The sequence below is a fragment of the Mirounga angustirostris genome, unplaced genomic scaffold (genome assembly GCF_029215605.1).
Source record: "Mirounga angustirostris isolate CCGP_5_RB_7025 unplaced genomic scaffold, mMirAng1.0.hap1 SCAF_10, whole genome shotgun sequence".
Taxonomy (NCBI): domain Eukaryota; kingdom Metazoa; phylum Chordata; class Mammalia; order Carnivora; family Phocidae; genus Mirounga; species Mirounga angustirostris.
The window spans coordinates 61,801,541-61,815,986 of record NW_026991718.1 but is presented as its reverse complement, the minus strand read 5'-3'; the positions used below and the strand labels follow the sequence as shown (position 1 = coordinate 61,815,986).

The window sequence follows — 14,446 nt, the reverse complement described above, 5'->3', positions numbered from 1 at the left end:
TTCCAGACCAGAGGAAGAAGTTAAAGAAGTAACTTTGTTTTGGATAGAGGTGGGTGGGAAGGACGCTCTCTTTGAAGTAATGTTGGGAGCTTAAATCATTTTCTAGGAGACTTTCCAAATTTAATTATTTTTGTGCTCAGTGTTTCAAATTTCAAATAATTCCAGTTATCTAGGTTTCAATGCAGGCATATGGGTCCCCCAATTTCCTGCAACTTACAACTGTATTTGTTTGGGGGAAGGAAGTTTCCAAGGTGGGATTCATTTTTGTGGTGGTTGTGGTTGTTTTCATTGTTACGTTTCTAGGCAGGGTTTATGTGAGCAGCCCAGGGAATTTTGCTTACCATTGGCTAAAAGGCAATACTTAAAGGTAAGCGCTTGGGTGACAGCGTAGGAAGTGGTAAAAGAAAGATATAAGAAAGTCACCTTAGAACAAAAGCTTTGCCAATTTGTCAATTCTTGTGTTGTTAAAAAAAAAAAAAAGAAAGATTTGATCATCCCAGGTTCTAAGAACAATACATTTTCATTTCCATCACTGTATTTCATCCTGGAAGAGCAATTTGTCCATCTCCATTATGTTTCTTATTTATATTCACATATGGGTAAGTATTTCTTTACATTCAGCTGTCTCTTATTATATACTGAAGGCATAATATACTTTTCCAGTCTTGCTGCATTGATATTAGTTTGGGAAATCCCCATGTCTTAATAAAAAATGTAACCAGTATAAGATTTTTGTTCCCATTTAATTTGATTTTTCCTGATGCAGCTTATCATGGATGCTATTTTAAGGTCATGTTGTCTTCTGTTTGTGGCCCCTTTCTCTTTCAAATTCATAAGGAACAGGTTAAAAACATTTGTAAAACATTTTAGCTACCTAAAAAACCATCACCCAAAGTTTATTTTTTTCTAAGTAACTCAGCATCCCTTCTATTTTTTTCTTGTTTAAAAATTGTTTTTTTGGGGGGGCGCCTGGGTGGCTCAGTCGGTTAAACGTCTGCCTTCAGCTCAGGTCATGATCTCAGGGTCCTGGGATCGAGCCCCACATCGGGCTCCCTACTCAGTGCAGAGCCTGCTTCTCCCTCAGTGCAGAGCCTGCCACTCCTCCTCCTTGTGCTTGCTCACTCTCGCTCGCTCTCTCTCTGACAAATAAATTTTTAAAAAATTGTTTTTTTTTTTAAATGAGAATTCTCATTGATGAGGGAATAGTGAGTCCCCTTTCCCAAATATACAGATGAAAGGGGAAATGAATGATTGACTGAGTTTTCACTTCCATTTAGATGTCTTGGCATTCTGCTGGCAGAGCCTGAGTATGTGTGTGTGTGTCCATCTGTCTGTCTGTCTGTCTACAGGCCTGTGTTGCAACCCTCCACTCTTAGGTAGAAATTGGTGAGGCCAATTCTGGGATAGTGAGTGAGTGGGCATGTGTGGCTTCCACCCGTCACCATGATATGTAGTTTTCTTTACCGGTACAGGTGTGTTGGGATGGAACATAGGGCTATAAGGTGCAGATAGCACCTGCCTACAAGTTCAAATGACCAATAAAAGAAATGGCTGCTCCTCAGAGACCGTGCTTTTGGTCTCATAGCACATCTGACATTATTCCATGCTTCTGAGAAAAGGGACTCAGTTTGTATCAATTCAAGAAATTATTCCTATCTCTTCCAAAGAAGTCTGTTGTGTAGTATTCCTGGATATATTTCTATTTGGCCTGCAGCACTGACTGCCTTTAAGTGGTAAGGAAAGGTGAACCCCACAGAAAGAAGTTAGTAAACAAAAGGTATTTGAGACTAGTATAAATGTGTTATTAAAATTCATTTCTTATATGGTGAGCCATAACTAATTTCAGAAGTTGATTTTATCACACAGAATCAGCAATATCTTTCTGTCTGCAGTTCACTGCTACATTCTCTTTTAAATACATTTTCCCCATAACACTGAGAGTATTATCTGATGTCTATATGTGAGTGACATACTCCAAATCCCATCCGCTGATCTTCCTTTCAAATATCCCGGTGTCCTCCTTGTTTCCCATTTTTTCCTGTTCAGGCCCTCCACAGAACATGACTGTCCCAGCAGACCTTTTATCCAAGGACTGTTGATCACAGCCCAAAAGCTGTCATCCTATTTGCATTCTGTGGATGCATCATTATTCACAACATTTGATGTCCATAAAAACACATTAAAACTATTTCCTTGAGCAAAAATAATCAGCTCTCTGCTGTACATATCATTTGTATACTCAAATTGTAAAATGTAAATTGATATATAAGAAAATGGCCCATTAACTTTTTCATTAATGACAATAATACATTTTGTACACCAGCAGCAGGAGGATCTTGCCTTTACTTTGGCAACCTGAAGGGTAAATGGGGCCCTCCTTCTTTTTCCTTTTTAATTTCATGAAAATAATGGGTGTCATCAAACAGAGATTATTTTATATATTCTTATTTGTCTTAAAATATGGAACTTTTGACTTGTTATAAAATGAAACTACCCTGATACACAGGTTAAGTGCTTTTCTTTTTAAGAAAAAGAAAAAGAAATTGTTTGCTATTTGAATTTGCCCAAGAAGACAAGTTCTTACCATGGATAGCATATTATCTTAAAATATTTACTGTATTTACAGGGCTTAGTTATATGCTTCCATATTATATTTAAAATATTGCCAAAATCTTCAAATATTAAAAAAAGGGTATCTTTTGTGGCTAGATGCACAATCAATTTGAAAATACTTTTTGTTATGGAATGTGGAAATTTTTATTAAATTTTATTAGGATTTACTTTGAAGACTTTTTGTTAGAATTTAGTGCATGCTCTTTATATAGGTGAATGTTGAATTAATCATGTATTTTTTTTTAGGTATTAGTAATAGTCATATTCTTCCAGGTGTTAACTCCTATAGTGCCTACATCACTAGTTATCAAGCTGCAGCATTTGATTAAAACATAGGTTAATAATTTGTGTATCACAGATACATCATGCACTAACAGATAAAGAGCATCTGATATTAACTGAGAAATAAAATCTGCCTTCAGTAAATTGCGTAGAAAAATTACACAGTACATTTAAATTACCATTTGCTTAGCAACATGCCCTTGTAGCCCTTCCAGTGGGGCTATAAAATGATCGATTTACTTTAATTTTCTACTGAATCCTGAAAAAAAAATGGCTATCAGTAACCTATCCCTTCATCATAGCATGCTGATTCACTCTGTGTATTAAATTTACTGGCAAGGAGCAAGACGTTAACAAAAAGTAACAGATAATGTGAACATTTCATGCATAATCTGTAATATGAGATATGTATTAATAGGGAAATTATGATGCATTCAATTATTCTGAAATGCCTTCCAGAGATGTTTTGATTTGGCTGCGCTCTGATAGTAGCAGCACAGCGGGGAGCATCTCAAGTGATGAATAACCTAATCTCCTAATCTCAAAATGGGCACTATTCACAGCTAGCCTGGGAGAGGCTGGTGGAAGAAACCACACTTCACAGCCACGGCCACTAAGAAAAATACAACAAAAGCAACAACCCAAACAACAACAAAACAACCAGCAGCCAAGCCTGCCTCCCTGCCACCCAGCCTTTTAAAAATAAAGAAATGAAATGCACATCTCTAATGAAAGCTGTTTTGTTCCTTGTGATGGCACAGGGCTAGATTCTAATCTGAGAGGCACCTTCCACTCTTCTCAGCAAAACTTACAAGACAAAAGGCTATAAAAATGATTGCACTTGCATTAGTGCTTTAGGACTCCAGTAGTTATGAGACATTATGTATGCACAAGAACCCTTACTAATTTGCCACATTTCATGCACACCTGGAATGATCTGCCCCACGTATACATTTTTTTTCCTTTTCCTTAATTTCCGAAGAAAACCTATCACAACAGGAAACTGATCATTTTGTATCATAAGCCCCATGTTCTGTAAAGCTGCCTGGGTGTAATTAAGCATCTACGTTTACTTCTTCGTGTGGGGAACAATGGTCTGGCTCCTTGGAGAGGTCAAGCAGGATTTATTTTATTGTGTACAGAGTTGGAGCAATGGGGGAGGCTGTCAAGATAGTAACTGGTCATTCCGTTGCATTTATGTGGCCCTCTCTGTGTAAGAACAGGGCTGTATTTTCCCCCCTTTGATTTACTTCCTTTTTTTCATGGGATCTTTGCTACAGAACTATTAGTTAATACCCTGCTGTAAGGAAAATAAGTCCTGAGGAAAATATGCTATGCATGTATGCCTTCCCCACCCCCAAATTACTTGATTGCAGCAGGCTCACTTTTTGATTAATGCAATTTTGCATAAGGTAATATTACACGAGTGTATTACTTTTCAGTAATTATTCAATGGAGTTAATATGGCAGACTTCTTGAAGAAAAATTAGAACCGTGGCGTCTCATTTCTCTAAATCCCCAGCACTGTTCAGTAGGGTAACAATAATAATTATGTATAAATAAATAAATTTCTTTTATCAATGTTCACTTGGGCTGGAAATAACGGGCAGCCTCATCCCCAATCAGAACACTAACGGTTGTACTTTTTAATTAGCAGCGTTCCGAAGGGCAGAAATGATTTTATGTGCAGTTTTGTTATGCTGCAGTTTGGGAGAGTGGCACAGTGATTTGTTAGAACAAGGATCTTTGCAGTTTAATCATCGTGTGAAATTATGTGTGCTCTTTTGCTTTCGCTTTTCCCTGTACCTTTGGGTTTGAGCCACTCCAAAACGGAGGACAGCAAGGCGTGTGGGCTCCCTTTCCTCAAGCAATTTTCTCTCTTCTAGGTCTGATTTCACGTGAGCATCATTTTAAACTCCAGCAAGATGTGGTTCTATTTAACTAGTCCTTGCTTACAGAGGTCCCATGCCTACTATTACATTTCCTTACCATGATACATACTTTGCAGTGCATTTTTCTCACTAATCATGGTTTAGCAAACAAGGAAGGAGAGGGCCCCGTTTTATGAAACTTTCTGATGAGTGATGTTCAGTTTATTTCAGTCTTTAGTATACTAGAATGTACAATTGCTCTGAAGATAAATAAAAGATTCAGCCGGGTGCCACTGGAGAGCAGAGCAGCATGTCTTTGGCATTGCTTGAGACTTATCTGATTTGGATTTGTATACCTCATGGGGAATGGCAAAATATTGGAACAGACGGCTTGATATTTCCGAAGAATATAGTGGGCTTTATTAGCACCAGTTTCACTCCCTGACTGACGGCTTTTTCAAATTTTTTATCTTATTAATCCGTGCTACTGTATGTAAATGTTATTCCTCTCTGCATAAGGGAGGCAACCAGCGATTTGTAATAAATGCTTATGAGTGCCTGAGGCTGCACTTAAACTTTAAAACATCTATTATTAAGTTGCAAAAAAACACTGTAATGGCCAATAGTGACCTCATAGGAATTTTAAACTGTGGTCTGCTCTTCTGCATTAAAAACAAAAAAATTGCCTCAAGTTAGAATTATGAGCAATGCTATTTTAACAGCTGCATTTTGATTATTAAAGTGTGTTTTACAACTGAATTACAATGCTTTTATGGACTCTAGGTATAAGATTTAAAAAGGTCATTAAACATAGTCAGGTTTTGTCACAGTAGGTGTCATTGTATACAATGGACACTATACAATCTATTTTATGTCACCGCACTTAGGATTTGAAATAGCATTCAGGAGCATTTTAGTTTGTTTAACCATGTAGATTACTATAGATCTCTGAAGGATTTTTGACAGTTTGCAGTCTGAGATGACTACTTTCATTATTATTTTATTAATTTGACAAGAAGCCCTACAGATTTTCTGTGTATCACTGATCCATTTGTCCCAGAAATAATTAAAAATGCCAGCCTGGAGCAACAGACAACAGATACACTTCTGGCAAATCAATGTTCAAAAATGCATTGCTGTACTGTAGCCAACTCTTTAGTCCTGAAACATTTCTACATTTTCCTCAATCTGATCGTATATGGGCTCATTGACAATAGGTATTGACCCATGGTGTAGGTTTTCCAAATGCAGGACCTTTAAATTGATTTATCCATTATGTCATATGCTGGATACTATATGTAATGTTTACATCTCTTGCTACACAAATACAGGGTGAAGTTGCTTTTCCCAGGGCTGTCTCTGCCGCACACAGCTCAGCAAGGCGGTAAATGTAAACTTGAGTTTGCCTTGCCTGTGCCCTCCCTGTTAGCCACTAGTATGTAAATCTGTAATTTTCTTTTCATTAATTTGGCATGGTGTTGTGCTTGTGACGAGCTAGAGTCTGTGCCATCCGTGGAACTGATTTCTGGGTGCCTGATTGTTGGTGAGGACATGGGGATGGAGGTGTGATAAGGAGTATAGAATCCTCAAAATATTTGACAAAATGTCACAAAGGATTGTATTTGCATGTAGTACCGTGGGTAGGACATAATGATTAGTGTGCAGTGCGTCGCTGGCATATCCGAGCTCATGCAGATAACATGTCTGCTGTACAGCTTTGAATATTGTATATGTACTTTGAACATATCTATGACTAGCAAAGCTGTCATCCTGTTGAAAAATGTAGCTGCATGAATGACAATCTTGGTTCAGTTTTTTTTTTTAAAAGAGGACATCTTCTAAATAATTATTATCATGCTAATAACATTTGTATTCTTTTGTGTATAATTAAGATCTGCCTGTCTAAGCATGAAATAGGGTTGAAATCGTGAGTAAGTATGCTATCCTTAACCTATTTAGTAAATCAGTTTTAATTTGGCTTTCTTTAGGTTAAATCATAACAATAGCATGCTGTATACAAAAATCCACAATTCTTGGCTGTAAACAATCTTGGAAATATTTAATACTCAGCAAAGCTTCCCACAAAATTGAAGAAGTGCCTCTCATGAATGTTAAGTGCTGAATCAAAAATAATGATTCAACAATTATAGAAGTCATATATTTTTAAAAGTTAACATTAAGTCTTTATATCTCAGAGTGATAAATACCCAAGCAATTTTATATTTTGACCTCTTTGGCATGTTATTTTTTTTCTCTTACATAATAAAAAAATTAATTTAGGATTCCTATTCCACCTACTTCTGAGAGAACTCGAGGCAGCAAACAGGATAAAACACAATGAAAAATAAGCCATTTAGGGATAAAACATAACAGGTTATGTAATTTAATGATCACAAACTGTTTTTGAATACATCATGCCTTTTTGTTCTCTTAAAATAGGAATATCTGTTGTTGGTGTTAGGTTTTTTTTTTTTCCTTCTGTAATTTCATGGCTAATACCTAGCCAGGCAATGATGCTAAAAGAAATTATCTTTGTCGTTTTGCAAGGGTTATTCTTTATTTCCAAGGTACTCATGGCTTCTAGAACCTAGCCGATTCTTCTTGCCCATCCCGACTGTAACCATTTACATGCTGTGATTTATAAGGTTATTGGAAAACACCTCCATTTATCAATTATGAGAGAGCACAGACTGCTCGGGAGCAGTTCAGGCAGCATCCTTGGCAAGTGAAATGCCTAAGGGGGTGGGAGGGGAAAAGAGGGAAAAGAAAAGAACATGGCAACAGGAGGAAAGTGGGAGTGCAAAGAGCTGGTGGTCAGTGATGCTTCTGCCTTTGTTTTCCTGCTGAGCACTAGCTGCCCTTCTTCCCACAGCTTTCCTGGTATTGTGCACACAGGCCCCTGCCATTTTATTTCTCCAACTGTGTTTTTGGTCCTGTTTTTCTATGAATGTGTATTTGTTTTTCAGTCGTCAGCAAATATGTTCTGCGTGTGTATGCTCTGTGCATACTGTGCTTGAGGCCCTAGAGTTGGGCACAGCCCCATGAGGAACATGAAAGAAAAGAATATGGGACCTACTATGGCCATTGGCATGGGCCAAACAAGATTATCCACAAGTGCCAATTAAAGATAAAATAAAAGGCAACGTGAAATGAGTGCTAAATGAAATCGTATTTGTAAAATGGTTTGCGTCATAGGGTCTAACACATCATAATTGCTTAATAAATGATAGTAATAATAATAACAATATCTTGATGGTCATCATAATGATAACTGATGCCGATAAGGACTTTAGCAGTTGCCATAGGGAAGGAGGTGAGAACAGAGCAAGCGTTCCTACCACTTCTGAAATTCTTGGCATTTGAATGCATCTTCCACCGTGAAATCTGTTTTGGTGGGACTGCCCCTAACACTTTCTACCTGCCCCTCACCCCCACTCCCTGACCTCCCCTACTTTTGTTCTTTCTACACAGCATTTACTACCTCCTAATCAATACCTCATCTGCTGTTTGCTGTTTTTTACCTGTCTCCCCTGACCTGAATGCAAGCTCCGTGAAGACAGGGATCTTTGACCCTTTGTTTGTTGATGAATCTCAAGCTCTTTAAGAGTGTCTGGCACAGGGTAGGCTCTTAATAACTATTTCTTGAATGTCAAATGGTTGACTGATGGCTCCTCTAACTTGCCTGCCTCCTTCTGCTGTTTCCTAATCTCATGGCTTGACTTGTATCTTCTATACCCTTTTAACAGCATACTCCATGGCCATTGCGGCCATGCTTTTTATAACAAGTCCACTCTGCTGGGGAAGGAAAATAGAAGATTTCCAGTGCCAGCTGTGTGACTGATGATAACTGTACGCCTGTGCTAAGCTTCTGGGAACCGCTGGAAAATCCAGTTATGGGCTACTGATCTGTTTGCACATTGAAGCCAGTTTTTCTGGGCAGGATTTTTCCTAAGATACCCACTTCTCTGAACAATTCCCTCTAGTGAGCAAGTGGCTGAGTGAAGACACTTTAGAATCAGGCAGACCTGGGTTTGATCCTTTCCCCAACCTCCATGCCAAGCTAACTGAAGGCACGTTCTTTGCCTCCCTAAGCTCCACTTTATTTATAGAGCTGAGCTAATAAAGGTACCTGATTCCTGGGTGTTTGTGGGGGCATTAAATGAAATGCTGTATGAATTTTGCACAATGCTGAGCAAACCAGAACTCAGTAAATGGTGGCCAATGAAATAACACTGCTACTAATTGTTATTAGTTTATGCTTATTGTTGTTATTGTTTATTCTGGCAGCAGTCCATAATGGTGTGTTAAATATTATCTAACATATTGTGATCTGTATTTCGCATAGTTCTCTCTTCCTTTATAATTTACTCACTTCTCCTTTAAGTTATTTCTCCTCTATTTTTTCAGGAATTTAAATTATTAGAAGGGTTTATTTTTCTAAAACTTCAGTAACTAGTTTAGAGTTATACTGAGATTCAAAATTATACTTACTTTGGAATTAAGCGAGTATTGTTTTTCCTCAAGTCATAATTATTAATAGAAGGAGGAGTAAAGGTATGGGATTTGGATGAAGGACAATGCAGAGAGGAAGGTAAAAGGAGAAGTAGTACCATAAAGCCAAGAGACACTGTGGAGGTCATGATAAGGGCACAGAGGGTAGGAATAGGACAAGTGAATGAAATGAAATAGTTATAAAAAAAGAAATAGAGGGGCGCCTGGGTGGCTCAGATGGTTAAGTGTCTGCCTTCAGCTCGGGTCATGATCCCAGGATCCTGGGATCAAGCCCCACATCGGGCTCCTGGCTCAGCCGGGAGTCTGCTTCTCCCTCTCCCTCTGCCTCTCCCACTGCTCATGCTCTCTCTCTCTCTCTCTATCTCTGTGTCTCAAATGAATAAATAAAATCTTTCAAAAAAAAAGAAAAGAAATAGAAAGGATCAGAAAGAAAATGGTAGAAATAGAAGACATGGAAAAGAGACCCACCATATATGTTTGTTTGGATTCCTTATGAAAGAAAACACTGTACTAATGAAATGGAACAACTATTTAGAGATACAATTTGATAAAAATTTCCTGAAAGGAAAGAATGCATTTACCTACTGAATGGGCAACGATGCCAGGAAAATTGACCCACTTTAGTCAGTACCAAGAACATTATGGCAAAGTTATAAGACTTGAGCAGCCAGGCAAAAAAGATTATTTAAAAAGTCATTTTTAAGATTAAAAATCAGGCTGGCCTCAGATATCTCTACAGCAACCTTCAATCCCCAGAGACAATACAATTAAAATGTACAAGATACTTAGGGAAAGAAAATATGAATGAAGTATTTTATAGCTAGTCATATTCTCCTCCTAGTATAAAAACTATAAGCCAACTGTTTTGAAAACATGTAAGAAGTCAAGGTGTCTTCTTACAATGAACTCTTCTAGAGAAAATTACTAGAAAGTACATTTTAAGAAAACAAAAGATAATTTGGAGAAAAAGAGCAAAAGGATTGGCAGTGAACATTCCATATATTTAATAGAACTAAGACTAAAACTAACATGGCAAGTAGAGTAATAGAAAGCAAATTTTGTAGACTAGTGATTCTCAAATTTAGGGTACATAAAAATCACCTAGGGGGCGCCTGGGTGGCTCAGTTGGTTAAGCTACTGCCTTCGGCTCAGGTCATGATCCTGGAGTCCCGGGGTCGAGTCCCGCATCGGGCTCCCTGCTCAGTGGAGGGTCTGCTTCTCCTTCTGACCCTCTTCCCTCTCGTGCTCTTTGTCTCATTCTCTCTCTCTCAAATAAATAAATAAAAGCTTTAAAAAAAATCACCTAGGAATCTTGTTAAAATGCAAATTCTGAAAAGTTAGGTCTTGGTGAGGCTTGGGATTCTATCTTTCTAACCAACTCCCAGCTGATGCTGATGCTGCTGGTCCCTGTTCTATGCTTTGAGTAGCAAGTATCTTGTTGTAAAAATAAATAAATAAATAAATAAATAAATAAATAAATAAATAGGAGGGGAAAGCAGATGGAAAACAAAATGAGTGATTATTTGTTCATCTATAATAGCTGGAAATTAGTGAATATTATCTACCACTGATAAATCAACTTACAGAAATATAACTACTTAGTACAAAGCTAAATATTAAGAAATTGTAATACTATTGACAAAAACCAAGTGTGGAGGAACAGGATGGAATGCCAAGGAAGAGAAAACATGATACTTTTTCATTCCTCATAGTAGGAAACTATTTGATACAGCCCAAAACCTCAGAGGACCAAAAATATTAAAGATATAGCTATAAAGGTAATGATTAAAAGAAATTAAAAACCATATTCTTAAATATCAGAACAACTAAAAACATGCAAAAAGAAACATACCACATAGTGAAAAATTTAAGAAACAGTAACTACAAAGAAACATAAAATAGTATGACAAAACTAAGAGCAAATATATTTATCACGACAATACTGTAAGTCAGTGAAAATCAACTATTAACAGTCTAATGATTTGTTTGGACCACAGAACAAACTCATTCATAATATCACAGTTTCTCTTTCTCATCACTGTTAACATTTTGGGCCGGATAATTCTTTGGGTGGCTGGGGGGCTGCCCTGTGTGTTTTTGGATATTTAGCAACATCCCTAGATTATTCCCACTAGATGCCAGTAGCACCCTGCCCCCTTCAGTTACATCAACCAGAAGTGTCCCAGACATTGCCAAATATCCCTAGGAATACAAAATCATCCCTGATTGAGAACCACCGTTGTATATAGCCCATCACCATGCTTTCTGAGAAAACATTAGAAGCATTCCTACTTATGATAGAAATAAGAAAAAGATACATATATCAAAATGATTTAGAAAAATTAAAAGGGTAAGCAAAGACATGCCATGCAAATGTAAGCAGAAAAGACAGACAACATGGTATTAATATCAAACAAAAAGGAATTCAAGCCAAAGGCATTACATACATAAGCAAGATGAAGAAAGTTCCTTTGCGATGCTGAAGGATGAAATTTGTAATGAAGATATAATTGTTATAATTTTCTGTGCACCAATACCATAGTATCAACATATAAAATATATAGTACATGCAAAGAAAAACAGAAACAGTAATAGTTCACCTCTTACAGTCCATGATTAGATGAAGTGAAAAAAAATAGGTATATAGAAGACTGAAATAATAATGTACATTTATGTGTTGTGTATTAAGTTCTAGCCCATAAAAATGAAGGGGAATGTTATTTTTCCAGTAACCATGAACCCTTATCCTGCTCACATCCTAAGCAACCAATGAAACTGCAATTGTCTCCAGATGTATAAATAGCAAAGTGAACATTTTCTGATCACAAAACAGCAAAACTAAAATTGTGAACAAAATCAGAAAATAAAATTTCCTGCCTCCTGGAAGAAAATGTCTCAAACTCTGGGGTCACAGCAGAAATATAAACTGAAATTTCAGAATTTATAAAATAATAATCATTACCCTATAGTACCTATAATGATAGGCTATAGCTAAAGCAATGTTCAAAGAAAATTCATAGCCTTAAATTCTTATATAAATAAATAATAAAGACTATAAGAATCAATTATCTGATGTAAGAAGGAACAATAAAATGAATGAAAGAAATAAGAAGGAACAGCAGAAATCAATGAGTTATAAAAATAGACAAGGAACAAAAATGATATAGTTATTAGCTAAATTACTAAAGGTAAAAGAAGCTAAAATAAAATTCATGAAATAAGAAAGTAGAGATTAATCACAAAATTGAAGAAAATAAAGTAGAGGAGACTACTCAACTACTTTACTCAGTTATTTTGCAAATAAGTTTAAAATTTCAGGTGCAATAACATACTTAAGTTGACTCTAAAAGAAATACGACATATAAACAGATATTTTTTCCATAGAAGAAATAGAAAACATTTTCAGTTCTCTATGCCTCCTTTTTCACCCCATCTTCCCTTCCAAAAAACCAACCAACCAGCTCTTATGGTTTCACAGGGGAATTACCACCAAATCTCTAAAAAGCAGATGATTCCAGTGCTGTTTAAACTGTTTCAGATCATAGATCGAAAGGAAAAATTCCAAAATATTTTTAAGAAGGGAGCATAACGCTGATTTTTAAAGAGCAACAACATTTGAATGTATACAAAAAGGAAATGATATACCAATGTTTTCAGACCTGGCCTTGCACTAGCTTCCCCAGATGTGATTGGTTGGTGCATGGTGGAAGTGGGTTAGCATTGCTTTGTCGTTATTTAGGTTTTTGTTTTTAAAGCTCCCTATTCATTGAAGTGTGTAGTAAGATAGGATAATCACTGTTCTAGATCAATATCTTTCTAGGATATCAGCACAGGAGTCCTAAATAAATATTAGCATTTGGAATCCAGCAGCATATTAAAAGAATAATATCGTATGACTAGGATGGTTCAATATGAGGGTATCTTAATAATATCATATGAAGAGAAGAAAAATTATATAACCATTTTCCACAGACATTAAAATGTCATGTTACAACATTTAATATTCATGCTAATTTTTTTAAACTCAATAAAAGAACATAGCCATCTCAAACCAAAACCCATCATCATGCTTTCTGGGACACAAAGCATTCCTACTTTTGTTAGAAATAAGGAAAGTTTGGGGCACCTGGGTGGCTTAATCAGTTAAGTGTCTGACTCTTGATTTCAGCTCAGATCATGATCTCAGGGTCCTGGGATAGAGCCCCATGCTCAGTGGGGAGTCTGCTTGAGGACTCTCTCCCCACCCCCTGCTCACTCTCTCCCTCTCTCTAAAATAAATAGAGTAATCTTTAAAAAAAAAGAAATAAGGAAAGGATGTCCACCATCAATGTTTATTATTGTACTAAGTAAGCCGGCCAATGAAAATAGATGAGAAAGAAATAAAAAAAATAAAAATTGGGAATGAGAAGATAAAAGTATTATTATGCAAATGATATAATTAAATATTTTGAAAACCAAGAAAATCAACTAAAATTAATACAACAATAAAATCATTCAAGCATCAGGATACTAAATTAATATACAGATGTCAATAGTTTTCACATTTATAAGCAACAAATTAGAAGGTAGAGTGGGAAAAAACACCTGTTTTACCATAATAATAAGTAATATTTATAGGGATGGGCTTAACAAGAAATATAAGACTTATGTGAAGAAAATTTTAAAATACTTTTGAAGGCCACAAAAGATTGTATGAACAAATGGAAAAGCATAGCATGTTCTTGGATAGAAAGACTGAACATCATTAAGATGCTAATCCTTCCTGAGTTTACTTATAAATTTAACATGATCCTGATAAAAATACCAAGCCTTTTTTTCCCAAAAACTAAACAAGTTGATTGTATAATTCATATGAAAATCAACAAGAATATCTAGGAAATTTCTGAAAAAGAAGACCAATGGCCAGGAATTACACAGACATAGAAAAATGTGTATGGTATGATATGATTTGTGTAAAAGAAAAGGAAAATATATTTATACACACACCATATATAATACATACATACAGATGCATGTATGTATGTGTATGTGTGTGTTTTGGCTTGCATGTGCATACTTTTGTCCTCTGGCAATATAAAAAAGAAACAAAGAAGAGTGATAACCTAATTGAAGATAAAGGCACTTAGCTAATGCAGTATGGAGGTGGGAAAGAGAGCCTTCAATGAGTA

At 36.3% G+C, this 14,446-nt stretch overlaps 1 long non-coding RNA gene across 4 annotated transcripts in view; it reads left to right on the top strand.

Annotated features, from left to right (window-relative positions):
* Positions 1-14,446, top strand: part of LOC135361763 (uncharacterized) — a 581,261-nt gene that overhangs the window by 321,925 nt on the left and 244,890 nt on the right. The gene's annotated exons all lie outside the window — the stretch shown is intronic.